At 43.8% G+C, this 27,701-nt stretch overlaps 1 long non-coding RNA gene across 1 annotated transcript; it reads left to right on the forward strand.

The window, feature by feature from the left end:
* Positions 1–857: 857 nt before the first annotated feature.
* On the forward strand, positions 858–27,701 carry LOC139078172 (uncharacterized). Its single transcript, XR_011530994.1, has 4 exons — positions 858–1,213; positions 1,479–1,727; positions 12,462–12,668; positions 23,151–27,701. It is a non-coding gene; the product is annotated as an uncharacterized lncRNA (long non-coding RNA).

Genomic DNA, 27,701 nt, shown 5'->3' on the forward strand with positions numbered 1-27,701 from the left:
ATCCAGGGGCCGGAGCTAGCACGGCCGTCAGCCCCAGCCAAGGCAGGGCTCTCTTCCCTGACAGAACTGTCTACAGGAGACCGTAGGAAGTCTCCTGGCCCTTCTTTAGCAAGCAGCTGGGCCTGGGAAGCTGTGTGCTCCAGTCCTCTGGAACAAGAGAGGAAGGGGGAGGACCAAAGTACCCACTGTAGCCAACATGTGGGTCACAGAGGCCCCTGCGCTGGAATGCCCTGCAGGGAAGGCCATGAAGACAGGGGGTGCAGCTGGAGATCAAACCACCTCTCCCTGGAGCGTGTTCTTCCCTCGTGCTTCTTTCTGTGGTTCCTATTTTCACCTCTTCTCTTTCTGCACTTCCTCTCCTCAGTCTTGCCCCTTGCTATTCAGTGTGGTCTGTGGACCAGGAGCATCAGCATCACTTGGGAGCTTGTTAGAAACAGAATCTGGTTTTTTTTTTTTTTGGAGGACGATTAGCCCTGAGCTAACATCTGATGCCAATCCTCCTCTTTTTGCTCAGGAAGACTGGCCCTGAGATAACATCCGTGCCCATCTTCCTCTGTTTTATGTGGGATGCCTGCCACAGCATGGCTTCACAAGCAGTGCGTAGGTCCACACCCAGGATCTGAACCAGGCAGCCAAAGCAGAACGTGCAGATTTAACCGTTGCACCAGTGGGCCGGCCCCTAAACACAGAATCTTGAGCTTGCCTCAGCCCTGCTAAATCAGAACCTGCATTTAAACAAGACCTCTAAAGGGTCCATTATGTTTCAGTATCTGAGAAGCACTGCCCTGGGGTGCCATGTTCCTCCTAGTCCATTTCTTCATTTTGGGACTGGACCTCTGGCACAGCCAAATGGCTGCGGGTTGGGGGGCACCCAGAAGGTATAACCTCTCCTCCTTGATCCACAATTTTTCTCCAGCTAAAATGGTAACTCCCAGGGTCTTTTTTTTTTTTTTTTTGAGGAAGAGTAGCCCTGAGCTAACATCTGTGCCCATCTTCCTCCACTTTATGCAAGGGACACCTGCCACAGCACGGCTTGATCAGCGGTGTGTACGTCCGCCCCCAGGATCCAAACCAGTGAATCCTGGGCCACCAAAACAGAGCACGTGAACTTAACCACTGTACCACTGGGCCAGTCCCAACTCCCAGGGTCTCAAAGAAACTTCATGGAAATAGCACAGAAACAACACAAGAAGGCTTTGTGAAGGTCATTTTTGTGAGCAGTGAGAAATCAAAACAGAAGTGCCACAGATGGGGAAGGTCTGGGGCAGCAGTGGACGCATGCTTTGGTTCTCTGAAGCCCAGGGGAAGGGAACAATGTGTAATTTGTGACCCAGTGAGAGGCAGGGTATGCTTTCTCTCAGTTTCTGTGGGAAACACACGTGGTGGCTCAGGAGTTTACCCTGAAGGTGAGGCACTGGCTTTCCTCCCTGTCTCTGTGGGTCTCTGATGCCTCCATTCTTTCATTCTCACTAACTTAGAAAAGCCAACTTGAAAATGCTCTAATCTGAGGGATCAAGTGTCTTGGCCACGATGCTAGTCCTTGCAGAGGGTGTTCTCCAGGATTAATATCTGCAGAGTTTGCTCTGAGACCACCACGCACAGGACCAGTATCCCCCTGCAACTGAAAAGGTGGCAGCACCAGAATCATCAGCACAGCCTAGGAGGGTTTGTGACCTGGCAGAAGGTGACTTGCATCAGGCGAGAGGAGCCACTGTGAGGAGCTCGGGGTAAGTCAAATCTCTCTGGCCATAGCTACAGACTCCTGTCCCTGTAGTTGTGATTTCAGCGTTTTAGGATTTAAGAGCTGGCTGACAGGGGACTTGGTGAGAGCTCTCTTTCCCCTTCTTGGGGAAGTCAGAACGTGCCAAGTATTTTCCACATTTAATGGGGAGTGAAACTACAGTGAGACCAAAAGAGCTATGGAATGATGCTGGCCCGAGATCAAGGGTTCCTGCTCGTTCTGAACATTGACTCAAGATGATCTACTGTTGCTCTCCCAGGTGTTTGCTTCCCACCTCCAGCAGGGGGCCAGGGAGTCTTCTCTCTTCCGGTCTTATCTCTTGATTGGCAATAAAATAATTTAACTTCTCAAGGCACAAAGATAGGATTTTACAATCTAGAAAAACAAAGAAGGCAGGCACAAAGTCTATAAGTCACATAGGGTGTTGGCTGGGTGGACCCACATTTACTTACCAAGGCCCAGGTCACTGAAACTTGATACTTGAGAGTACTTTGGGGGCAAAATATCTCTTTATTAAAACAACTCAGGTTAAACATTAACCAAAAAAAAGTAGACCACAAAGCTTTGAAAGCAGCTCCATCTTGATACAATTAGGTCCTCTGCATGTCTTAACTATTATCAGTCACAGCTTTAATCTAACCTTGGTCTTATCTCCAGACTTTGATTTAAATTTGCCTATTAATTCACCTTGAATTCTACTTCTAAGTTCATCCATGAAACATTTTTTGGCTCCTACTATAGACATAGCACCTCTAGGCATTAAACAGGAATCACCCGCTTCCTCTGGGATTTTGCAACATACTGTTTTCTGTTTCTGGAATTGTTTCTTTTGATGTTGGTTCTTATCTTTTCTCTCCTATTTTCCACATTTTTGTCGTCTTTCCATATTTTGTCTTTTTGATCTCTTTTATGGAATTCTGATTTCCTCAGCTTTATCTTCCAACTCTTCTGTTATACTTTTTGGTTTTTTGGTATCATGGTTTTAATGTCCAAGGACTCTTTTTAATGGGCTGTGTATTCTTTTAATAGAAATCCATTTTTATTTTTGGCTATAACATCTTTCCTTATCTCAATATGCTCTCTTATCAACATAAAATATATACTTATCAGCACAGCAGTCAAAGCTATCCTTTTAAAATATGTCATATCATGTCATTCCTCTAAAAATTCCACAGTGGCTCCACATCTGACTCACAGGGAAAGCCTGCATCCCTGCCATGGCCACCGAGGCCCAACGTGATCTCTTTCCTGTTGCCTCCCTGATGTCATCAGCCTCTCCTTGTTCACTCTGCTGCAGCCACACTGGCCTCCTCAGTGTTCTTTGACTTCTCTGGGCCCACTCCCACCTTAGCGCCTTGGCTTTAGCTGTTCCTTCTGCCTAGAATCCCTCACTCCTTCAAGATTTGCTCAAGTCACATCTTCTCAGTATGCCTGCCGTGGCCTCTGTTTAATAATGGAATGTGCCCATGCATCCATCCCATCCCTAGACAGCACTCCTGGTCTCCCTTCTCTGCTCCTCTCTTCTTTTCCAGAGCAGCTGTCACTTTCTAACTCACTATTTAATTTTACTTATTTATTCTGTGTATTCTTCATTGTTTTCTGTTCCATTTCTCTCCCTCACCCCACCTCAGTTGGAATATTAGCTTATAAAGGCAAACATCTCTGTTTTCTTCACTGTTGTTCCCAGCACCTGAGAACCATGGTTGGCACGTGGGGCACGAATAATCTTTGTTGAGTGAAAGGATGAATGAATGAATCTCTTTGAAGATATTCATGATTTGTTTTTGAAGTTTCTTTCTCCCTTCATGCCTGTCTTTTCTTTGTTTTGCTTTTTCTGTTTCTTTACTTTGGTCTCTATCTTTCAGGTGATCCTTGACTGTCAACTCATTGTAAAGAGTGAGGATACAAAACCCAGTGGAGCTCTGTGCCTTTGGGAGGGCCTTGTTGACTGTGGGATTCTTTGTGGGTCAATCTGCCTGGGCCATTCGTTGGGGAATACCCACAGTCAGTAACTTTGGATCCCTTTTTGAGGCTCATCTTTCCCAGACAGGGCTGGCTACTGATGTCTGGGAACCAAGTTGGTGAAGAAGGCTGGGAGTCTTGGCACTGAGTATGTAGACTTTTACTTAACCCCCGTTCCCGTTTTGGTGCTCCCACATCAACTGTAAATGATATCTCTCAAACTCTCAGTCAAAAACGTCCACTTCAAAAACCCTCTCCAAGGAACAAACTTCCAGATTTCTGCCAGGGTATGGGAGTGATCTTTGCCCTGTTGCTCAGAGTTGGGAGGAGAGGTAGGGTTTAACTCTTTTCTTTCTTTCTTTTTTTGTGAGGAAGATTAGCCCTGAGCTAACTTCTCTTGCCAGTCTTCCTCTTTTTGCTTGAGGAAGATTGGCCCTGAGCTAACATCTGTGCCAGTCTTCCTCTATTTTGTACGTGGGACACTGCCACAGCATGGCTTGATGAGTAGCATGTAGGTCCTCGCCTGGGATCCGAACTTGCAAACCCCAGGCCACTGAAGCAGAACATGCGAACTTAGCTACTATGCCAACAGGCCAACCCTTTAACTCGTTTTATTTTTTACTTTTTATTGAAGTATAGAATACATATAGAAAAGTACACAAATCAAAAGCTTGATGTATTTTCATAAAGCAAACATATAAAGTCTAATTCTTTTCTTTTTAGTTTTTTTTTTTTCAATTTTTCCTTCTTCTCCCCAAAGCACCCCAGTACATAGTTGTATATTCTAGTTGTGGGTCCTTCTAGCTGTGGCATGTGGGACGTCACCTCAGCATAGCTTGATGAGCGGTGCCATGTCCATCCTCAGGATACGAACCGGCAAAACCCTGTGCCGCTGAAGTGGAGTGCACAAGCTTAACCACTTGGCCATGGGCCGGCCCTTAAAGTCTGATTCTTAAATAGACTTTTAGCCAATCCTCTCATGTATGCTTCACCTCTACCCCCACTTTTAGAGGTACTTGGTATCACCAATTCCTAAGTTTTGGTTAATTCTGTATATAAAATCATGTGCTTCTTTGCTTTTTTCCCCTCCGATCAGGATTCATCATTCTCTAGTAATTGGGAGTAAAAGAGTGGGAGGGTCTGCCCAGCCTACTTGACACTGAGCAGATGAACTCTTTCCCAGGACTGCCCTGAGTCCTATCTAAGATCTGTATTGGCCCTGGGTGAAAGAGTCCCAGCTGTCAGTGTCACAGCAACACAAAAATGTTTTTTCTCTTTGCTTTCTGTGCCATGAATGGGAGGGAAAATGAGTTATGATTCCAGTACCTGAGCCCTGATCTTGTTCCTCTGGCCTCACCCAATTCTTGTTTGGCCCTGTTTTCTTATCCCTCCTTCCTGCTCTCCTACATGGGTCCCCACCACAGGCCCTTTGCTGGTACCCATGGTCCCGTCTTCCACCAAGCTCTTCCAGGACCTGGATTCTGCTGCATTGCCACCACCCACGTTCGGATGAGCTTGTGTCACCAACAGTGTCATTCCACTTGCTGCTTCACTTCTGATCCCCGGTGCCCCCTGCCAGTTATTAGACCTGCTTCCTCGGCCTGTGCTCACACTTCTGACCTAGCCAAGTTAGGATACACAGGCAGCACTTCACTCATTGATTTATGGACTAGAAGCGCTCAATAAATGTATTTTATGATGCTCTCAAAACAGGAATAGCTTCCTTCCTTTTTAAGCCTCTATCTCACATGGAAAATACTATGTCTTTCTTTTTAAAGGGAAACTGAATTAGAACTAATTGTGTTTGAATAATTTTTTTAGTAATTTTTTTTAATTCCTATTGCTCTTTGAGATCCTTAGAAAGCCCCTGGAGTGTGCAGAGCCAGACCTGGCAAAGGTTAGGTCCTGAGGTTCAAAACCCTGTTAGTAACTGACAGTCTGCAATGCGGGTAGAAGGCAGCAGATCAAAGGGCGGTTGTCTGTGGTCCAGAGAGGAGACAGCTGCGTGCTGAAATCTCTCTAGAGGCGGCCAAGACTGTGAGAGTATCTCTGGTCATTTGGAGTCAGCCCAGACTTTTCCTGCTATCTGGTCATTTTCCAGGCTTTGAAAATACTAATTTAATTTCTTTAAATATGGAATTGTACTAAGTAAAAGATTAAAGATCCCTCATTAATAGTTTACTGTTATGTTCCCAGAAAAAACGCATATATAAAATACTCTAATATATTTATATTATATATAATTATTGTAATTTTATTATAATAAAATTTATATTATAAATATATATATTTATAAATATATAATAAAATTTTATTATAATAAAGTTTAATAATTATATATTAAGTGCTTTTATATACTTTGTTTTTTTGAGGAAGGTTAGCCCTGAGCCAACACCTGCTGCCAATCCTCTTTTTGCTGAGGAAGACTGGCCCTGAGCTAACATCCATGCCCATCTTCCTCTGCTTACTATGTGGGATGCCTACCACAGCATGGCTTGCCACGCAATGCCATGTCCGCACCCAGGATCCGAACCAGCAAACCCCAGGCTGCTGAAGCAGAACCTGCGCGCTTAACCGCTGCGCTACCAGGCTGGCCCCTAAATATAGATACTTTTAAAACCCTTTTCATTGTGAAATATAATACATATATAGAAAAGTGCACAAAACCTAAATGTACAGCTTAAAAGTGGAAACTCAAGGAAGCGCCCCCCAAGTCAAGAAGCATGACACAGGCATCCCTGTGGGACAGAGGGAGCAGCACCAATAGCATGGTAAGAGGCAAGAAGGCAAGTGTGGCCTGAGAACTGCCTGGCTTGATAAAGTTGTAGCGGGAGAGGATGCAGACAGGTGAGATCTTGAGAGCCCTCTAGCCATGGGAAAGAGTGTGGTCTAATGTCCCCTGCCCCAGCTGGGGGTCCAGCCCTTCTCTTCACTCTCAGCTCGTCCTCTAAATCTGATAAAGAGGCCCAGAGAAAGTATGACTTTTTTATTTGTCTGAGACTAGAAGATTAGAACAGGAAACTCCAGTCTTTGATGAAGCCCATCAAACTCCTGACATTAAACAAAAACAGACTTCTTTGGATAAAGATGAGAAAAAGCACTTGGCTGGTGAGAAAATTCAGGAACACAAAAGAAAATGCAGCAGGAGAATTGGAGGGGAGTTGCTTCCAGTAACGGGAAATGTGTACAAAAAGAAGAATCATACTTGTTGTGAGATTGGAGACGGCAACCTGGAGTCCAAGATTGCTGCTTTCAGATGAAACTCAGCATTCAGGGATAGACACCTAGATAAGAGAATATTAGGTACAAATTTATGTGACTTAAAATTGAAAGGAAATGGATTTTTAAAATTGGTTTTTGCTGGGAAAGATTCACTCTGAGCTAACATCTGTTGCTAACCTTCCTCTTTTTTTTTCCCTTCTCCCCAAGCCCCATTACATAGTTGTATATTCTAGTTGTAAGTCCTTCTAGTTCTTCTGTGTGAGCCATCACCACATCATGGCTACTGACAGACAAGTGGTGTGGTTCTGCACCCAGGAACTGAACCAAAGAGGAACCCAGGAACTTTAACAACTAGGCCGTTAGGGCTGGCTCGAAATGGATTTTTTAAAATAAAATATAAGTTACTAAAATTGGTTCAGGGAGAAGTGGAAAACCCAAACAAACTCACTAACTCTAGTGATATGGAAAAGAGTCCTCAAAGGACTTATTCCCCCAATTTTCAGACCCAGATGAACAATAGTGTGGAAATCTTCAACAGAGACTGTAGATAGTTTTTATTGTCTATAATCTCGAGCAGGAGAAAAATTTAGAAGCATCACTATTTATTTCATAAGCCTAGTATAACCCCCATATCAAAGTTTGTCCAATAAGTGTTTTAGAAAAGTACACACCAAACTCATGAATATTGATTTTTAAATTGTAAATAAATTATAAGAAGATCAAATCCAGGTATGAGTTAACAGAACTAGGCAAAGTCAAAGGTACATTAAGTAAATCTGTTGTTGAACTTCATTAATTTGTTACTTAATACTTTAAGGAGAAAAATCCTGTGTCCCTCTTGATAGATGCCAAAAAGGCATTAGATAAGATTCAATATTTATTCCTGATTTAATAACAAAGCAAATTAAAACTCTCTAGCCAACTTCAAATAGATAGACCTTAACATCATAAAGAATATGAAGAACCAATAGCAAATACCTAACAGTGATATACCAGATGCATTCCCATTAAAATCAGAAACAAGGTAAAGTTGCCAATAATATTTGTCATTCTGGTTAAACAAAGCAAAAGCAGGCATGAGTCTTGGTCCAGAGACTGAACTCTGTAAGAAGTAAGACTTTCCGATGTTTTCTGCTTTTTAAAATAATTCCATTGAATTTCAGTCATGAGCCACCATTCTACCAGGGGATTGAGTGGTCCCCTTCCTACCCGGTTTGCCATCTTGGTTGGCGGAGGGGAATGTCACAGTGTGGAGGCCGCCTTCAGGGAGCGAAGGCATCTGGCCCTTGTGTGTCCACACTGAAATTTGCTGAGATGTACTTTGTCTTGTCTAGACTTCAGGTGTTCGTCCATACAGGTAGCTGTGGTGGTGGCCCTTGTTCTCAGCTGCACATTTTCGTAAAGGTCTCTGTCTCTTGCCTTCTTCTGCACCCCATTTGGGCACTTGGGAGCATTAGGTGGCACTTGTGCCTACTTGGTGGGAGAGTCCAAAGTTCTTCACTGCCTTTGGGCTCCTGGACACACATCAAATTATTCTACTGCTCCCAGCCCCATACTGGAGTGTGTAGGGACTGTGTGGGCTCTCTCCAATCCAGCTGCCCAGCTCTGCCTGTAGCTTTTTCGTTTCTCAAAGAAATGGTAGGATCTTGCTCCTTCCCAGGCTCTACTTAGAAAAAGGGCGTGGGTCCCTTCCGATTTCAATTTCCCGGTCTGTCAAGGATATCTCTTGTTCTCCTGCTGGCAGCTTTCCCCTTCCATTCCTGCCCTCCATTTATGGCAATGCTTGGGCTTTGGGGGAGGGGGACAGGAAGCAGGGACACATTAAACTTTTGAACCCACCTGCTTCCCTCTAATTCTCTTTTCTCTGAATCCAGAGCCATTTAGTTAATCTAAAGAAGCACTCTTTTTTTTTGAGGAAGATTAGCCCTGAGCTAACATCTGCCGCCAATCATCCTCTTTTTGCTGAGGAAGACTGGCCCTGAACTAACATTCGTGCCCATCTTCCTCTACTTTATATGTGGGATGCCTGCCACAGCATGGCTTGACAAGTGGTGCATAGGTCCGCACCCAGATCCCAACGGGCGAGCCCCAGGCCACCAAAGTGGAATGTGTGCACTAACCGCTGCACCACTGGCCGGCCCCAGAAACACTTTTCAGTTTGTGGTGGAGGACCACTTTTGTTTTATTTTCAATTGTTGTGAATTATATTTTTGGTCCATACACTGTTCAATAAGCTGAGTCTGCCAATCATGCATTTGGATATTGTGGCAACATCAGATTGCTATAAAAGTTTCTACATGATTGCTCTCAGTATCTGTACTTAACTTATCACGGGCCAGTAACAGCTAATGGACCAGCAGTGGTCCAGAGGCCACATTAACTAACTTGGTATAGAGGCTCGGTCACCTCCTCATCTGCTCTTCTAAATCTGATAAAGACATTTGAAATGAAAAATTCCAAGAACAAGACTTCTTTTTCCTGTGCATTCTGCTGTGTCGTTCTTTCCCTAAGCCAGTAGGTGTAGAATGTTGAGAAAAGTGGTGATGAGGTCACAGAAAATAGTGGAAATGAAAATTGGAACAGTTAACACAGCAAGTTCCACTCTTGCTGCAAAAATGAGAAGTATAAAATTGTTTTTTTATTTTATTTATTTATTTATTTTTGAGGAAGATTAGCCCTGAGCTAACTACTGCCAATCCTCCTCTTTTTGCTGAGGCAGACTGGCCCTGAGCGAACATCCGTGTGCATCTTCCTCTACTTTATATGTGGAACGCCTACCACAGCATGGCTTTTGCCAAGCGGTGCCACATCCGCACCCGGGATCCAAACTGGCGAACCCCGGGCCGCTGAGAAGCCGAACATGCAAACTTAACCGCTGCACCACCGGGCCAACCCCTAAAATTGTTTTTTTAAAAAAAGAAAAAGAGAACAAGAGACTAATCATAATTTGTAAATAGATTGCAACCTACAAAAACCAAGAGAATTTTTTTTTAAGATTGGCACCTGAGCTAACAACTGTTGCCAATCCTTTTTTTCCCTCCTTCTTCTTCTCCTGAAAGGCCCCCCAGTACATAGTTGTATATTCTAGTTGTGAGTGCCTCTGGTTGTGCCATGTGGGACGCCGCCTCAGCATGGCCTGATGAGCGGTACCATGTCCATGCCCAGGATCCGAACCCACGAAACCCTGGACTGCCAAAGCAGAGCGCACAAACTTAGCCACTTGGCCACAGGGCCAGCCCCTCAAGAGAATTTTTATTAAGAGAATTCAGTAGGATGGATGGTTACAAAGAATATAAAAATCAGGAGTGCTTCTATACTAGAATAACATTTAAAAGCAATAAAATAAGGGTCTCATTCACAATGATTATAAAACAAAATACTTGGAGATCAAATAAATAGGAAGTTACTGAATATTTGAAGAAAATCATAAAATCTTACTGAGATACTTAAAAGAGGATTTTATTCAACTAGTAAGTCTATATTGTAAAGAGATGTAAGTTCGTCTGCAAATGCAATCCCATTCTAGTCAAAATCACATAGGAGGGGTGAGGAGGACTTGACAAAGTGATTCTCAGATGCACCTTGAAATTAAAGGTATGATAATAGCCAGAAAAAATTTCAAAGGAGAATCTTCAGGGGGTACTTACTTTCTTTGACATTAAGTGGCGTTATAAAGCTGCAGAAATTAAAACAGGGTAATTCTGCACAGACATCAAAAGGGAAATCAATGGAACAGGAAGACTATCCAAAAAGATGCCCAAATATCAATAAAAACTGGGTATATGATGAATGGGTAATTAAAATCACAAGAGAGATGATGAGTTGTTCAATAAATTGTGTTAGAATAGCTGATTAGCAAATGTGCCCAGTTGTCCTGGGTTCCTGTTTGGATTGTACTTACTCATCCCTTCAGGCTGTGTGTCACCACGTGACTTGCCTTGGCCATTGAAATGTGAGTTGGGGTGATATGTGCTACTTATGAAAAGAAGCTTTAAGGGCCAGTGCACAGTTTCCCTTGTTCTCCCCTCCGCCTTGGTCCCGGAGTGAGGATATTGCACAGCAGAGCCCCCAGCTGACCCATAATGAAGGTATAGTGTGAGAAAGAAACAGACCTTTGTTGTTTAAGCCACTGGATTTGGAAGTTTCTGTTATGTAGCATAACCCAGCCTATCCTGACTGAAACAATCTCTGTCTTACACTTCACACCTGTCAGAGGAAAAACAGTTCACACCAGTGTATTAGAAATGTGAACCATGGGGCCGGCCCCGTGGCTGAGTGGTTAAGTTCTCGAGCTCTGCTTCGGTGGCCCAGGATTTCGCCAGTTCGAGTCCTGGGCGCAGACCTGGCATCGCTCATCAGGCCATGCCAAGGCAGCATCCTGCATGCCACAACTAGAAGGACGCACAACTAAAAATACATAGCTATGTACCGGGGAGGATTTGGGAGAAAAAGGAAAAATAAAATCTTAAAAAAAAAAAGAAACGTGAATCATTAATATTTTGTGGGAGTATCTGTGCTTTCAAAGGGGCTGTTAGGGAGAAGGCATTGCTTATCCCGGAGAATAAAGTGCTGAATGCAGGACCAGCTATCTAATTTGTGGGACCCAGTGCGAAATGAAAATGCAGGGTCTCTTGTTTAAAAATTATTAACATTTCAAGACGATGATGGCAGAGCATTAAACCACGCATGGGGTCTTTATAAGCGTGAGTCCCTGTGCAGGCTTACACAGCTTGCACGACCATGAAGCTGGGTCTGGCCATAATTGGTGTGTCTGCATCCTCCCTTTGCCCCTGGCTCAATTTCCTCACTGCTCTGCCTCGGGTTGTACTTCCACAGGGCAGTGAGGTTGATGTCTGTGGTTCATTCGTGAAGTCTTTACCCAGATGGCACCTCAGCGAGGCTAACCCCCATCCCCCATGCTTCTTAGCTTGATTTATTTTTCTCCTTAATATTTGAACTGCCATCCATCATGGTATATACATTTACTTGTTTATCTTATTTAGGTGTATCTCCTCTACTAGAATGTAACCCATGAGCGCACAGATTTCTGTCTGTTTTGGTCACTATTGTATCTTCAACACCTAGGACAGAGCATGTCATACAGCGACTGCTCAGTAAACATTTGTTGAAAGAATGAATAAATGAAGAATATCGATAAGAGACTGTCTAACAGGCACCCACACATTGGTAGATCCATCCGTTTAACGATATTTAATGGTTGCCTCTCAAGTCACTGCATCGTGTCATCCCTGGGGAGGTACAATAACAACCGGGCCACGGCACTGCCTGTCCACTGATGGAGTTGGGTGCTTGGGCCGTTGCTGGAAATCCCGACAGCAATTGTGAGACGTAATCTCACAGGATGTCATGAGGCTGGCCCCATGTAGGAGAAAGGTTTTTTTAATCACTTTTGCTGGGGTGTAATTTACATACCATAAAACGCACTTATTTGAACTGTGTAGCCTGATGCACTTAGATAAATGTGTATACTCACATTCTGCCTGATTTTTTTCTTTTTCTCCCCAAATCCCCCCAGTACATAGTTGTACATTTTAGCCGTGGGTCCTTCTAGTTGTGGCATGTGGGACACTGCCTCAACACGGCCTGATGAACAGTGCCATGTCCGCGCCCAGGATCCGAATCGGCGAAACCCTGGGCCACTGAAGCGGAGCGCATGAACTTAACTGCTCGGCCACGGGGCGGGCCCCATCGCAGCCATTTTTAAGTGTACGGTTCAGTAGTGGTAAGTGTATTCACGTCGTTATGCAGCAGATCTCTAAGATCTTTTCTTCTTGCAAGACTGAAACTCTCTACCCATTAAACACAAGTTCCCCCTCCCCCAGGGGAAAAGTTTCCTTTTAATTCACCCTTATAAATGGAGCATTCAGAATGTGTAAACAACTCCTTAAAATAATCTCAAAATAGGGCCACTTCCGGAAACAGTCAATGAATCATTCAGGACATTCAAATTTAAAAAAACAATCCAACTCAACTTGGCTAAACAGTAAAAAGGAATTTTGGGGCTCCTGTGACAGAATAGTCTTATCCAGGGCTCGAATGACATGACCAGGCCCAGCTTCTCTTCACATCTCAGCTCTGTCTGCGGGTGTTGTCTCCCTTCCCAGGTAGGCAGGAGTAGCACCTGCCAACCCTCTCTTCCTGGGCCTTCCAAGAAGGAGGCTCTTCCTAGCAACCCAAGCAGATGCCTCCTCAAGTCCCTACTGGATCAGTTTGTGGTTCCTGCCCATGATGGAACTACTCTCTATGGCCAGAGGAATGGAGTCTGTTGATTGTGTTTAACCAGTTAAGGTCCATGTGGGAGTTCCGGTAGGGATTGATCCCCACCCGCCCCGCACACTGCATGGCTGAGAATGGGAGAGTGACGATTTAACCAAGGAAAATTGGATGCCGGTGATAAAGGGGGAATGGATGCTGAGGCGATATTGTGATGTCATCATTGCTGTGTATTTAATTATATTTGTCAAGCATTCAGCGTTAAGTGAGTTCCAGTTAAAAAATGAGCATCTTGATGAACCTTTGTGGGTGTGGATCAGGTTGTTCCTGAATCAAGGATTCTGGTACAAGTGGTTTATGAAGGAAGTGCTCCCAGGGGAAATCTGCAAGGGGATGGGGTACAGGAAGCAGGACAGAGAAGGGGAGGAAGCCCAGCAAGGATGCCTTTGTGGTGATGTTCCAGCCCCAGCCTGATCCCACCAGAGCTGAGTGTAAATTACAGCCCTAGCAAAGGAACTGGGCTGTTGTACTCCCACCCTAGTCTTTGGCTACTGGCTGTGCAGAATGGGGAGCTTAAAACTCCCAGCCAATCAGTAAGGGAGGCTCGTGTGCTCAAGGGCAGTCTTCTGAAGATTGCTGGTAGCAGCCATTCATAGCAAAGCTGGGAGGAGATGGGTGCACAGAGCTGGTCAAAGGTGGGCCTTCAACATAGTCCTCTGCAGGGTGGGTGTAAGCAGGATCTGCTGTGAAAGCTGGTGCCACATGGGCAGACCCAAGGGACCTGAGAGTGGGGCAGGGGACAAGTGTTGCACCTTGAGGAGAGTTGCTACCAGACATGCCACACAAAGGAGTAAGCTGCAGGCAGTTATGGCTCGATGAACACCCCACCACGAGCCTAGAAAAATGTAGTTGTGGAAAGGAGAAGGGCAAAATGCAGTGGTTAGGGAGACAGCCCAAGACTGCGGGGGACAAGGACGCCCTTTCCCAGTTTCCCTCACCTTGGTGCATCAACCCCCACCAGCCCAAACCTCAGGCTGGCCTTTGGTTTGCCCATCTCTATGTTGGCAGCCTGCTTGCCTGGGCTCTGAGCTACTCTTCACCCAGGCCCCAGGCTGCCTGCCCAGTATGGTCACTGGTGCCAGACCTCAGCCTGAGTCTGGCTCCAGCTCTGTCCCTCCAGCAGTGCCCTGACAGCACCCTGGAACCTGCAGCCTGAGCCACCGAAGCCAAAGCCCAGGGTAGGAAGCACAAATGCCCTCCAGGCTGGCTCCATCTAGGGCTCTGCCTCTGTGTGTGCAACAGTTACTGTCAGTGCCGTGTCCAGATCCCCTGGCAGCCTTCTCACAGGTTCTGTGTGCCCAACCCTGGGGGGTTTGCCGTTCTTTCCCACGCCTGTGACTTTCATGAGAGGACTCCCCTGGAGTCCTGGAGCTGTTCTGCAAGCACTGGAATTTTACATTCCCCAGGGCAGCCCTTAACCAGTGAGTGAGAGTATGTATGGGAGAAGGAAAGTCCAGCTCTCATGCCCAGAGGCAGGATAACCCTGGGGTAAAATCACTATGGAGCTTCCCAAGGTGAGGCCCAGAACTTCGCCTGAAATGCCACCATAGCTCAGCTTCCTCCCTCCCCTTCCTCTTCCCTCCCTCCACTTCTATTTCCCCTGGAAGCCTTTCCTCAATAATCTCTAGCACGGGAATCTTCATTTCAGAGTCTGTTTCTAGGGAATGCAACCTAAGTTACTAGGCTGGTTGGCCCCAGTTACTCAGGCTGTCAGTCTCCACAGGGAGGCTGGAACTAGATGCTTAGGAAGCTCCAAGCTCCTGTTCTTAGAGCCTTGCACTAGCAAAGAAAAAGGCTCTTCCCTGCCCTCACGAGGTAGAAAAATCCCAGAGAGTTCTGCTCGGCCAACGTGGATGGCCTGCAAACTCCCCAAGAACTACATGGTTAGGAAGTGGGGAAGCATTTCCCACATGGTAGGGGTACTGTTCTGGTCAGACAAAACAATAAATGACGACTGCACTTCAGAGGATATAGGTTTGGCTGCATGTGACAGAGACCAAAAACAATACCACCTTAAACAAGATAGAAATAATTTTTTCTCTCATATAAAGGTCTGAGGTTGTATAGCATCTCAGCTCTGTGAGGTTACCAAAGGTTCTGGCTCCTCCTATCCTCTGGCTCTGCCGTTCTTGCTCTGTGTGGCTTTTAACTGCATGATTCAATATGGCTCCCGACCCCTCTGCTTTCCAGTCACTGTGGTGGAGGAAGAAGGAAAGAAGAGGGAGAGAGCCTACTCCTTTTCTTTATGAACACAACCCACAACCTACAACCTTCTCTTGTCTCATGTCTCATTGGCCAGCGCTTAGTCACATGACCACATCTAGCTGCAAGGGAGGCTGGGCAGATCTGACTTTATTCTCAGCAGCCATGTGCCCAACTAAAAACTTACTATTCTGGAAGAAGGGGAGAAGAAATATTGGGAAACAACTGGTCTTCCAAGACTGCCTCCTTCCAAATCCCTCCATTTATGGACGTATGGCAAAAAAACTACTGAGATTTCAAAAAATCGATTGGCAGGCCACAGTGAAAAGGGAACCACTTAAAGTAATGTTTCTGTCACATCCTACAAAACGCTTCCTCCAAGGGATGCTAATAGGTGTGGCAGGAAATCAGCGTTCTACGATCAAATACATTTGGGAAATGCTGGGCTAAACACTAGGTTGTTTTTGCTTTGTTTTTTAAAAATTACAGGACTTCTCAGAACTGTAAATGTGCTCATGTACACTATGACACTCCTAGGGGGGGCACAGATTGCATTCAAACTTACTGACATCTCCAGGAGGGGTATTTTCAGGAAACTAGTTAGAAAATATTCTCTTCAACGAGGGTCATCTTCTCCTCTAGCTCTCTCATTGGCATTTTTCCATTGTAACTCCTACATTTGCAAAGATATCTACTATACATTTGGTCATTTTTCAGTTCATTTCTACTAAAACTTTTGTTGTAGGCCCCAAGCTGGGTCAGCTTTGGAGAGGTGGAGAGACCTGTGTACACACAGTCACAAAACCAGGGAGAAACCAGTGTCCAGCTCTGCAGGGTGCTGACTAGACTGATTTGACTGAAGTCATGTAGCTGGAAAGTTGCTTAGTGTCAGATGATGACAGACTAGGAAAAGAAGTTTGACTACCCAGCAGGCACTGGGGAGTCCTTCAAGGTTTTTGAGCAGGGAAGCGATAGAATTAAATTTGTATTTTAGCAAGACTATTGCACAGTACATATGATAAAATGGAGATGGAGAGAGGACATACAAATCAGTGAAAGTCACTTTAGTAGCCAACCAAGTCTGGGTAGTACAGAGGCCCAAACGTTGCTCTGCTGAATCTCTTTTAGCAGATTTGGCAGGTTAGAAGGGACTTTGAAGACAGGTGGAAGCACAACTCATCAGGTAGAGCCAGGGCGCTTTAAGAACATCCTCAGACAACAAGCTTCTATCTTCTAGAATTAAGGTGTCTTCACACATTAGGTGTCGCAGTTTGACACATCTCGATACTTTTTCTCGTGCTGTTTTTTAGCCTTAGCTCCCATTCACAGCTATGTCTCTGTGGGTACCCCTAGATTATTGCCATCCCTGACCCTGATTCCTGGACCTTCAAAAAGGTTAAGCTGCCCTTGAGGTTAAGCTGCCCTTGAGAGTATCGCAGAGCTCCACAAAAATGGGTGGTCCACTCTTTGACATTGAACTTAAAAGGATGTTTTTGAAGACCATGTCTTCTCAGAAAAGGGTAACAAAAGAAAAAATAAACAAGTGTGGGGCCAGCCTGGTGGGGCAGCGGTTAAGTTCTCACATTCCACTTCGGCAGCCTGGGGTTCGTGGGTTTGGATCCCGGGTGCGGACATGGCACCGCTTGGCAAGCCATGCTGTGGTAGGCGTCCCACATATAAAGTAGAGGAAGATGGGCACGGATGTTAGCTCAGGGCCAGTCTTCCTCAGCAAAAAGAGGAGGATTGACAGCAGATGTTAGCTCAGGGCTAATCTTCCTCAAAAGGAAAAATAAACAAGTGGGACTTCATCAGACTAAAGAGCTTCTGCAAAGCAGAAGAAACTAGGGTCAAAACAAAAAGACAACCCACCAACTGGGAGAAAATATTTGCAAATCATGTATCTGACAAGGGGTTAATCTCCATAATATATAAGGAATTCACACAAGTGAACAACAAAAAAACAAACAGCCCGATCAAAAAATGGGCAGAGGATATGAGCTGACATTTTTCCAAAGAAGATATACAGATGGGCAAGAAACAGATGAAAAGATGTTCAACATCATTAATCATCAGGGAAATGCAAATCAAAACTACACTAAGATACCACCTTATGCCTGTTAAAATGGCTATAATCACTAAGACTAGAAATAACAAATGTTGGAGAGGGTGTGGAGAAAAGGGAAGCCTCATACACTGCTGGTGGGAATGCAAACTGGTGCAGCCACTGTGGAAAACAGTGTGGAGATTCCTCAAAAAACTAAAAATAGAAATACCATACAATCCAGCTATCCCACTGCTGGGTATCTACCCAAACAACTTGAAATCAACCATCCAAAGTAACATATGCACCCCTATGTTCATTGCAGCACTATTCACAATAGCCAGACGTGGAAACAATCCAAGTGCCCATTGACTGATGATTGGATAAAGAAGATGTGGTATATAAACACACAGAGGAATACTACTCAGCCACAAAAAAGATAAAATCATCCCATTTGCAACAACATGGAAGGACCTGGAGGGTATTATGCTAAGTGAAATAAGCCAGACTGAGAAAGACAAACACCAGATGATTTCGCTAATGTGGAATATAAACAAACATGTGGACAAAGAAAACAAATCAGTGGTTACCAGGGGAAAGGGGGTGGGTACAGCGGGTGAAGGGGAGCACTTACGTGGTGACAGACAAGAAATAATGCACAACTGAAATTTCACAATAATGTAAACTATTATGAACTCAATTTAAAAAAAGGTGCTCCAAAGGGCATTCTGGGCAGGTAGATGGTCCTAACACAGACCACAAAGGGCCAAGGCCTGCTACCTTAGTGCAGCCAAAATGTGGGGCTGTCAAGCCTCCTTAAATGAGGGAGCAAGAGCTTGAATGAGTCAGTGGTTTCTTGTGTTCTCTTTCTGGCCCGGTTCCCTCTGGAAGGACTCAGAAACGCTCCATGTGGCCAGCATCTGCCCGTCATGATGCTGAAGTTGGCTCCAGTGAACTTAGAGATGAAACCTACTGTGTCCTGGGTCCTGAGACATCAAGGCAGGCCACGGTCCCTGCTTGGATGAGCCGGGTTTTAAAATTTTGATGCTTAATGTCTTCTCTCCTTTCTCCTTGCTTTTACTTTTTAATTATTGTTATTGAAAAATAATACAAACACATTAAAAAATTGTAAATAAAAATAATCACCTGCAACCTACTCCCTTAACACGATCTTCTCATATTTCACATATTTTATTCCAGTTTTTGTCATTTGAACACATTTTTGTACATAATTATATTCATAGCACACATGCTATTCTTTATACCAATTTTCAAACTTGACTTTAATTTCCAGGTTGTTTGGCAGTCTTTGTAACCATAGTTTTTTTTTGTTTGTTTGTTTTTTGAGGAAGATTAGCCCTGAGCTAACATTTGCCACCAATCCTCTTCTTTTTGCTGAGGAAGACTGGCCCTGAGCTAACATCTTCTTCTACTTTATATGTGGGACGCCTACCACAGCATGGCTTGCCAAGTGGCGCCATGTCCGCACCCAAGATCTGAACCGGCAAACCCCAGGCCGCTGAAGTGGAAGGTGCGCACTTAACCACTGTGCCACCGGGCAGGCCCCTATAACCATAGTTTTTACTAAAAAGATAACCTAATAGTAAAGAGACTTTTAGAAATGCTTTTAAAATTACCAGCCCTCTTAACATTCTATCCCAGTCTTGTCTCACCAGGCTCAGCAATTTAGGATCTGTTATTATATTTGAAGCCAAGCAGTTCAAATCCTGCTGACAAGCAGTATTTGTCCTCACTCTTGATTTTTTTGCATCAACTGATTTGGAAGTTATATTTCTCATCTTTATTTTATGTGTGATTGCCTTTAAAATTTAAAGACATTTGAACTTACATTTTTTGGCCAGATGTCATCAATGAAACAATCTATTGACTTCTGTTTTGTAACGTAATTTAAGCACAGTTTTTCTTCCTTTCTCTTCTCTTGCCTTCCAGTTTCTATTTAAATTTGAACATTTAGGTCTTATTGTTTGTAGTGAAAATTCTAATTTTTTTAATAACTATTTTTACATCAGTAATGTTTTACAATAATATAAACAAGAATTATTTAGACTTAGTTCAAAGTTTTAATCATTTCATTGCTCATCGCTATTTTTTTTATTTTTTAAAACAACTTTATTTTGATGTATTTTTGTTATCATAAAATGTACCCATTTATGGGGCCGGCCCTGTGGCCGAGTGGTTAAGTTTGCATGCTCCGCCTTCGGCAGCCCAGAGTTTCAACAGTTCGGATCCTGGGCACAGACATGGCACTGCTCATCAGGCCACGTTGAGGTAGTGTCCCACATGCTACAACTAGAAGGATCAACAACTGAAATAAACGACTATGTACTGGGGGGATTGGGGGAGAAAAAGCAGGGAAAAAAAAAAAAAAGAAGATTGGCAACAGTTGTTAACTCAGGTGCCAATCTTTAAAAAATAAATACATAACTAAAAATAAAATAAAATGTACCCATTTCAAGTATACAATTCAATGATTTCCAGTAACTTTACCAAGTGGTACAACCGTCACCACAAATCAGTTTTAAAACATTTTAGCCCTTCAGTTAAAATCCTCAAGCCCACTTACAGTTAATGCCTGTTCCTACCCCCAGGCCCAGGCAACACCTTACCTAAGGAAACCACTATTTCTTTTATACAGCTCTTTCTTTTTCTTTTCTTTTTTTTTTTAAATTGTGGTAAATAACATAAAATTTACATAACATAAAATTTACCATCTTAACCACTTTTAAATATACAGTTCAGTGACATTAAGTCCATTCATGTTGTTGTGCAACCATCACTACCATCCGTCTCCAGAACTCTTCACCTTGCAAAACTGGAACTCTGTACCCAGTGAGCATTGACTCCCCATCCTCCCCCTTCCAAGCCCCAGCAACCGCCCCTCTACTTGCTCTCTCTATTAACGTGACTACGCTAAGTACCTCATATAAGTGGAATCATACAGTATTTGCCCTTTAGTGACTGGCTTATTTCACTGAGCAGAATGTCCTCAGGGTTTATCATGTTGCGTCAGAATTTCCTTCCTTTTTAAGACTGAATTAATATTCATTGTATGTGTATATCACATTTTGTTTATCCATATACAACTCTCTGTTAAGCTCTCTTTTTACAAAAGAAATTTATCTGCTGAACCAACAGCAGACAAATACATCACCTAAAATTTTAATATTACTTAACATTATTTTAATAATTGCTCTGTGTGCTGAAAATAACACGACGTTATTTTTTCAAGTGAGGCATTTGGTCCATCTTGAGCTGGATATTTCATGCCTTTGGTAGGCAGAATTCTACAAACAGATTCCCTCCACTCCAGATTCTCATCCCCTAGTTGGTCGATCAAACACTGACCTAGGTACTGCTGTGAAGGGATTTTGCAATTATAATGAAAATTCCCCATCCATAGATGGGCAGGCCTGATCTAATCACATGAGTCCTTTACAAAGCAGCAGAAGAAGATGGAAGGAAAAGAGAGATTCACAGCATGAGAGAGACTCGACATTCCTGGTTTGAAGATGGTGGGGGCAGCATAAGGAACTGAGAGAGACCCAGGCAACAGCCAGTGAGGAACCGTCCCTGAATCCTACAACAGCAAGGAATTGAATTCTGCTGACGCCTGAAGGAGCTTAGAAGTGGATTCTGCCCCAGTAGAACCTTGAGAGAGGAATATAGCCCTGCCCACAACTTGATTTCAAGCTTCTGAGACCCTGAGCAGATGGCCCAGCAGAGCCTGCCCCGATGTTTGATCTACAGAAGTGTCAGATCATAAAGAGGGGTTGTTTTAACTGCTAGGTTTATGGTAATTTTTGCACAGCAACAGGCAACTAATGCAATGCCTCTTCTAAACTGTCTTAGTCCTCGTACGTGGTTAGCAATAACTCTCGATGCTTCAAATTTCAAATCCTCCCTCAAAGGGTGAAAGTTGTTTACAATAAGATAAGTCCATTTAATTATGGACCTATTCGTGTGTTATCATTTACTTAAAGGATGTGCCACGAGTTCTGACAGCAACATGCATGTAAAAAGCCTTTTTGGATCAGGAACACCTACAAAGAATCACTACTGTACTCCTGAAACAGCTTGGTTGACAACTAGATATTCATTATAGACCATCATTTTTCAGTGGTAAACTATTGTATAGAAATAAAACATAACTAGGTACATCATTAGCTGTTTGGGACCATGGACACAGCTTTTAAATTTTCCCAGCGTCCCTTTTTCCTGAGGCTGGGAGCCCTCTATTTTCCTCCACACCTTGATTAGATGGGAGATAAGTGGTGGGTCTACCAGTCTGAAGCCTTTCCTAGAAACTCTTTTATACTGTTTCTGTATCTTTAGCCTTTTTTAAAGCAAAAACCTTTGGTTTTGGACAAATGATAGAAGTTCGTTTGAGGAAGGGCAGAATATATAACAGAAGCAAAAAGGGAAACGAGCTCCCTGCAGTCTCACCATATGTAGGTAAGGAGCCTCTCGTACATGTCACACCCCTTTATGTTTGTCTGTATATCTCTTTCTTGAAATGCACAGACTGGTTCTATATCCGTCTTGCTCTCTCTCTCTATCACTATAAATCTGTGTGTCCTTATATGTATAATCATGTCCCCGTCTTGCTTCATCACCCCGTCTCCACACATCTGCACCCGTTTCTGCGTCTGTCTGTGTGTCTGTGTGTTCTTGACTTGCTCTACCCTGCGTTAGATCACGCATAGCCTGGTGATGCATGCTTCCTAAGTCGAGACATTCATTAATGACTGGGCTCAGATTTATTCCCCCTTCCAAGTTTTACTGTTATTTCTGGGGCATCTGAGGATGTGATCATCTGCCTTTGAGTACCTCCTGACAACCACTTTGTTGCCGGTCACCTGGAAACGGGGCGTTGTCAGCTTCTAGCAAATAAGGAAAAACAAACAAACAAAAAATCCCATACATCTTCTGAGAAGGTTATTTCTCTGCCTCTGCCACACTTGCTCCTGAACAACCAACAACAAACAAAACCTGCCAGGTTATTTGCACAGGATTAACAAAAACCCCTTTATGCAAATATTTGTTGAGTTTTCGCCCACTCAATAATTAAATACTGCTTTCCACTTACACCTGGATGAGTGGAACTACTGTAGTGGAAGAGTGCCACCTGTCACCTGCCACAGCCCTTAGCTCGCCTGCAACAGGAGTGTGGCAGAGTAGGTGAGCTGGGCTGTGCTTTCTCACCAGCAGGGTTCCTGGGTGATCAAGACAGCTTCCTCAGGGCTCTCTTCCTTGGACTTCCACCCTTCCCTGTCTCACTTCCCCTCTTCTTCCTGGAACCCCTCCAAACAAGCTACCCATACCCAGAGTCTACTTTTGTAGGAACTCAGACTAAGACCAACCGGAAGTCAATGGGAGCACCTAGACTTTAAACAGGGGCCCAGATGTGTATGGGGTGGCAGCTGGGGATCCCAGAGGTGGGGGCAGGAGATTAGAAACAAAGCGGTCACTGGGGAGCTGATCATGCTTATGTCTGTGAGGGGTGATGAGAGCTGACCCAAGTCAGTGATGTTCCTTCTGATCCTAGAAACATTCAAGGTGGAAACCGCATGAACCACAGGTGTGAGTGACATCGGAAGGAGGTTCTTTGGGTATGCTTGGGCTTTTGACATTTTTGTTTTTAAAGAAATGCTTTTCTCTGCTTCCCAGTCTTGCGTTTTCCGAGATGCTCCGGAACTCTAGAAGGACAAAGAAGCATTTCACATCCTTCTTCAGGGAAAGCAGCACCCTCCAAGGAAGAGTGGCTCCACCCTGACTAGCCACAGAGTGGCCCAAGGCCAGTCCCAGCCAAGTTCATAAGGAGGCCTGCCAGTGTGGCAATGCTGAATCACCTGCTTGGTTTACTGGCAGTGACTGGCCTCACCATGACTGGGCAAGACTGTGAGCTTTCCCAGTCTGGGCCAGTGGATGTACGGGCAGAATAGAGCTGGGGGTGAGGGCAGAGGCCTGAGCAGAATGCCAAAGCTGGGAAATGTTGCGGGCTCCTCCCACTACGCGGCGGCCTCTCTCCACCCTTGATTAGGTCGGCTCCTGCTTCTCTGGTCCTCACAGGGATGGGGCTTTCCACCGCAGCCCAGGTCCCATCATAGTACTTCCTGTCTCCAATGCGACTCCAACCTGACCTGCAATTGTGGTATCCGGCATGGCAGGGGGTGATCTGCACCCCACACAAGCAATGAGTCACAGCCTGTGTGGTCCAGTCTGTGGGCTAGTCACTTCCTGTCGTTCCTGCTGGAGCCCTGCGCCAGAGCCCAGTCATTAGACAGGCCTTGACTTTAACCCAGTTATTCCAGAAGCACCCCCACTTGTGTCCAGGGGACCTGGGAAGCTGGTGGTGGTGAGAATCTTCTGCTCCGTCCTCCTCCAGGCCTGCTAGTCTTTCTTCTCTGCCTGCTAGTCTCTAAGAGATTGTCAGAGCTACTATGCTGCCCATAACAACAAGGCCAAAACAACAGACAACTAAGGGAGGAGGGTGACAGAAATCAAAGAAACAGAGAATTCTCTGTCCCAGTCCCCACAAAAGCACCGGCCCCACCGCTTCTGACAACTGGTCTGCCTCTCAGCCAGCATCTGAGCCTACGATGTTCCCCTTCCTGGCGACATAGTTCATGCCATTCATGGATTGTTCCTACTTATTAGGAAATTATTCCTTATAATGAGACCAAATCTGCTCTCCTATAATATTTTTCATCTTTTCATATGTTTATTGGATATTTGCATTTCATTCACAAAATATTGTACCTTCTTGTCTAATTTTCAAACTTATTGCTCTAAAGTTGTACCTACTATTTTTTATCTATTCAAATATCTATTCTTTTGTCTTCTTTCTTATTACAAACATTAGTTTTATTTTCTCCTTTTTCAACTTGATACCACTTTCCAAATGTTTATTTTATTGTTTTCCCTTCAATGAGTTAGCATTGGGTTTGATTGATCAAATTTATTTGTTTTTGTTTTATTTATTTCTGCTTTTATCTTTAGTAATTTCTGCTTATACTTCCTTTTGATTTATTTTGCTAATCACTTGCCAGCTTCCTGCTTGAAAACTTCGTTCACTTAATGTCAGTCTTTCTTGTTTTATTATCAATGCTCCTGTGGGTATGCGTTTTCCTGAGTATTGCTTTGATCACATCTCCCAGATCTTGACATGTAGCTCACTAATTATTTCTGAATCGTTTGTAATTTGTTTTTTTAAATTTCCTTTTGAAACCAAGAATCATTTAGAAAGCCATTATAAAAATTTTCAAGTTAACAATTTTGGCTAAATTTTTGTTAATTTTTTTATTCTATTTATTACATTAAGGTTAGAGAATACAGCCTGTATGACTTCTCACTTTTCCGTAATTCTAATCCACCTGACTCAGGTCTGTTCTCTGGTCCCTCTTAAATTTTTGTTCCTCTTTCATGGGATGCTCCAATAAATAATTGACAGCAGTTACTTAGTGGTCTCTATGGAGGGAGGGGAGTGTGCAGTCCTCCCCGGAGCCTTTTTCGTCTTCTGAGGGCTTCTTAAACTATTCAGATGGCTCACGTTTCTGCCCCCCATCCCATCACCATCACTGTGTGCTGAGACAGAAAAGGAAAATCTGCTCCAAGTTAGACATTCTCGGTAGGACGGGTGTGGCGTGCCCTCACTGTCTGGGGTTCATCTCTGGAGCTGTTTGAGTCTCTCCACGTCCCTCCTTGGTAAACCTACAAAGTCAACACGGTGCTCGCAGCCTGCAGGGAGCTGTACGTCTCTCTCTTTTGCCCTAGAGGCTGTACTTCTCTTATGTTTCAAAGGAAGCTTTGTCTTTATTATAGCCCAGACCATCAAGTAAAGCCCCCTGCCAGCGTTTCTCACACTGTGTTCCATGGAAAACCAGTCTCGTAGATATTAATAGGCGATGTATAGAAAGGGGTCTGTTTGGGGACTGCTGAATTAAACAAAGAGAACTGACCACCATGGGCATCTCAGAGCCTTTGTATTCTGTGTTAATTGACTTTGTAAGAGGAGAAGGAAGCATGGTTGTGTTTCCCAAACTAATCTGGAATGCACCCCTTCTGTGGGACACGAAGTCAGTGTTCCAGAACAGACACTGTATGCCATGCTGCCCAACGCCCTATTTTCAAATGTACTCCTATGAAGCCTTTTGTTTGTCTTGATCAAATTTTATTTAGCCCAGTGATTAGAGTCAGTTCTTAACGCTACCCTTTCAGTGGGTTTGTATCTTGATTTTACAATCTAGTGTTTCTGCCACCCCTCTGGGATTCTTACTGCCGACAGAGCAGATCAGCCTGACACCTGTATTCTCACGTAATGCACAGATAAGCGCTCAGAAAGGACAGGGCCTTGCAGTGTGCCCCTGGCATAGGGAGGACTCACATTTCATTCCATGGAAGGACTTCGATTGGTGGAGGCTGCCTAAACCAGCACCTGTCAGACTTCCTTGTGCAGGTGAGTCACCTGGGAATATTGCTAAAATGAAGAGTCTGATTCAACGAGCTTGGAGTGGGATCTGAGATTTTGCATTTCCAACGAGCTCCCTGGTGGTGCTGATGCTGCCGTTTTGAGTAGTAAGGTGTTAGAGCACTGTGTTGAGAAGGAATCTGAGCCTACATTTGTGCTCAGTGGGAAAGAGTGCCATGACTAACTAGTAACGTCTGCCATGGGCAGACGAGTGAGCTGTGAATACATGCCATCTTTGCCCTACGAGTCTCTCTCTGTTGAAAATGATGTATTATTCAAGACAGCAGAGAAAAAATAAGTTATTCATATGATAGCATGTTACACAAGCATGAAAATGGATGTCTATATATTCTAGATGGCATAAATTCTAAGATATATTGTTATATTTTTTAAAAAGGCCAGGTTGGAGAATAAACTATACACTACTCTCTCATTTGTGCAAAATAATTGATAATCATATACTCTGACAATATCAAGAGTTGATAAAGCTGTAGAAAATGGGAACATTCTTAGACTGCTGGTGAGAATGTGAACAGGTATAACCGCTTTGGAAAACTGTCTGCATTATTATTAAAATTGAAGACATTTATACTCTACAGCCCAGTAATTCTCCTTCTGGGTACACACATGAGAGAAACTCACACACCTGTTCACCAAGACCCCTGGACAAGAATATTCACAGCAGCATTTTAGGTAATAGCCCCAAATGGAAAACAACTCAAATGTCCCTCAAGAGGAAAATGGATACATTATTCTAAATTCCTAATGAAATACTACACGATAATAAAATTGACAAAACTACACCTATATGTGGATGAATATCACAAACAAAATCTTGACTGAAAGAAGAAAGAAACAAAAGAGGATACATGTATGATTCCATTCTGTAAATTTTAGAAATATGAAAAACTAAGGTTTATTTCTTAGGGATATATATGCAGGTGCTAAAGCTTTCTTTTTCTAAAATCAAACACAAGGAAATGACTATCATAAAAGTCAGAATCATGGGCACTTAAAAGGGTGAGATAGTTATGATCAGGGAAGGGCACACAGGGGATTTGGGCAGGAGCTTCTCATTTCTGTTCCTTCAGCTGGGTGTCAGTGAGTTTTTTTTTATTTAACTCTACATGCAAGGTTTTTGTTTTTGCATTTATCTATGTGTTATATACAACACATACAAATATATGTGATTTTTGTAGAGAATTTTTTTGGAAGGAGACATAGGAAACTGGTAATCATGATTACCCTACAGAGGAGAACCGGGCTTTGGAGTATCCAGATGGCAGGCTTAGCTTTCATCTTATTTCTTTAGTTCAGTTGGAATGTTTTTACCAGCTCTTTCTATTAAAAATAGTTACTTAAAAACTAGTATCTCCCATTGCCCACCTCTCCCCCAGCTCCACAAATAAAAAAATAGCATCATTCTACTTATATGTAGAACCTTTGACAGACATTAATCAATTCACCAATATTTAATTGCCACATATCTGGGCATAATGGGGGATTCCATCCCCTGTCCCCTTGAAGGTGTGACCATGTGACTTGCTCTTGCTAATGAAATGTGAACAGAAGTGACATGTGTCACATCTGGAAAGCAGCAGTTAACAGTCAGTGCATGTTCTCCATCTTCCTTTCCCTCTTTGGTGGTGACCAATGGTGTCTCAGATGGTGGAGCCCCTGTTAACTTGGGTTCCTGAATTGCAGTGTACATGCAATGTTAGTGAAAAATAAACTTGTGTAGTTTTGAGCCA

This window comes from Equus przewalskii, chromosome 21 (assembly GCF_037783145.1).
Source record: "Equus przewalskii isolate Varuska chromosome 21, EquPr2, whole genome shotgun sequence".
Lineage (NCBI taxonomy): Eukaryota > Metazoa > Chordata > Mammalia > Perissodactyla > Equidae > Equus > Equus przewalskii.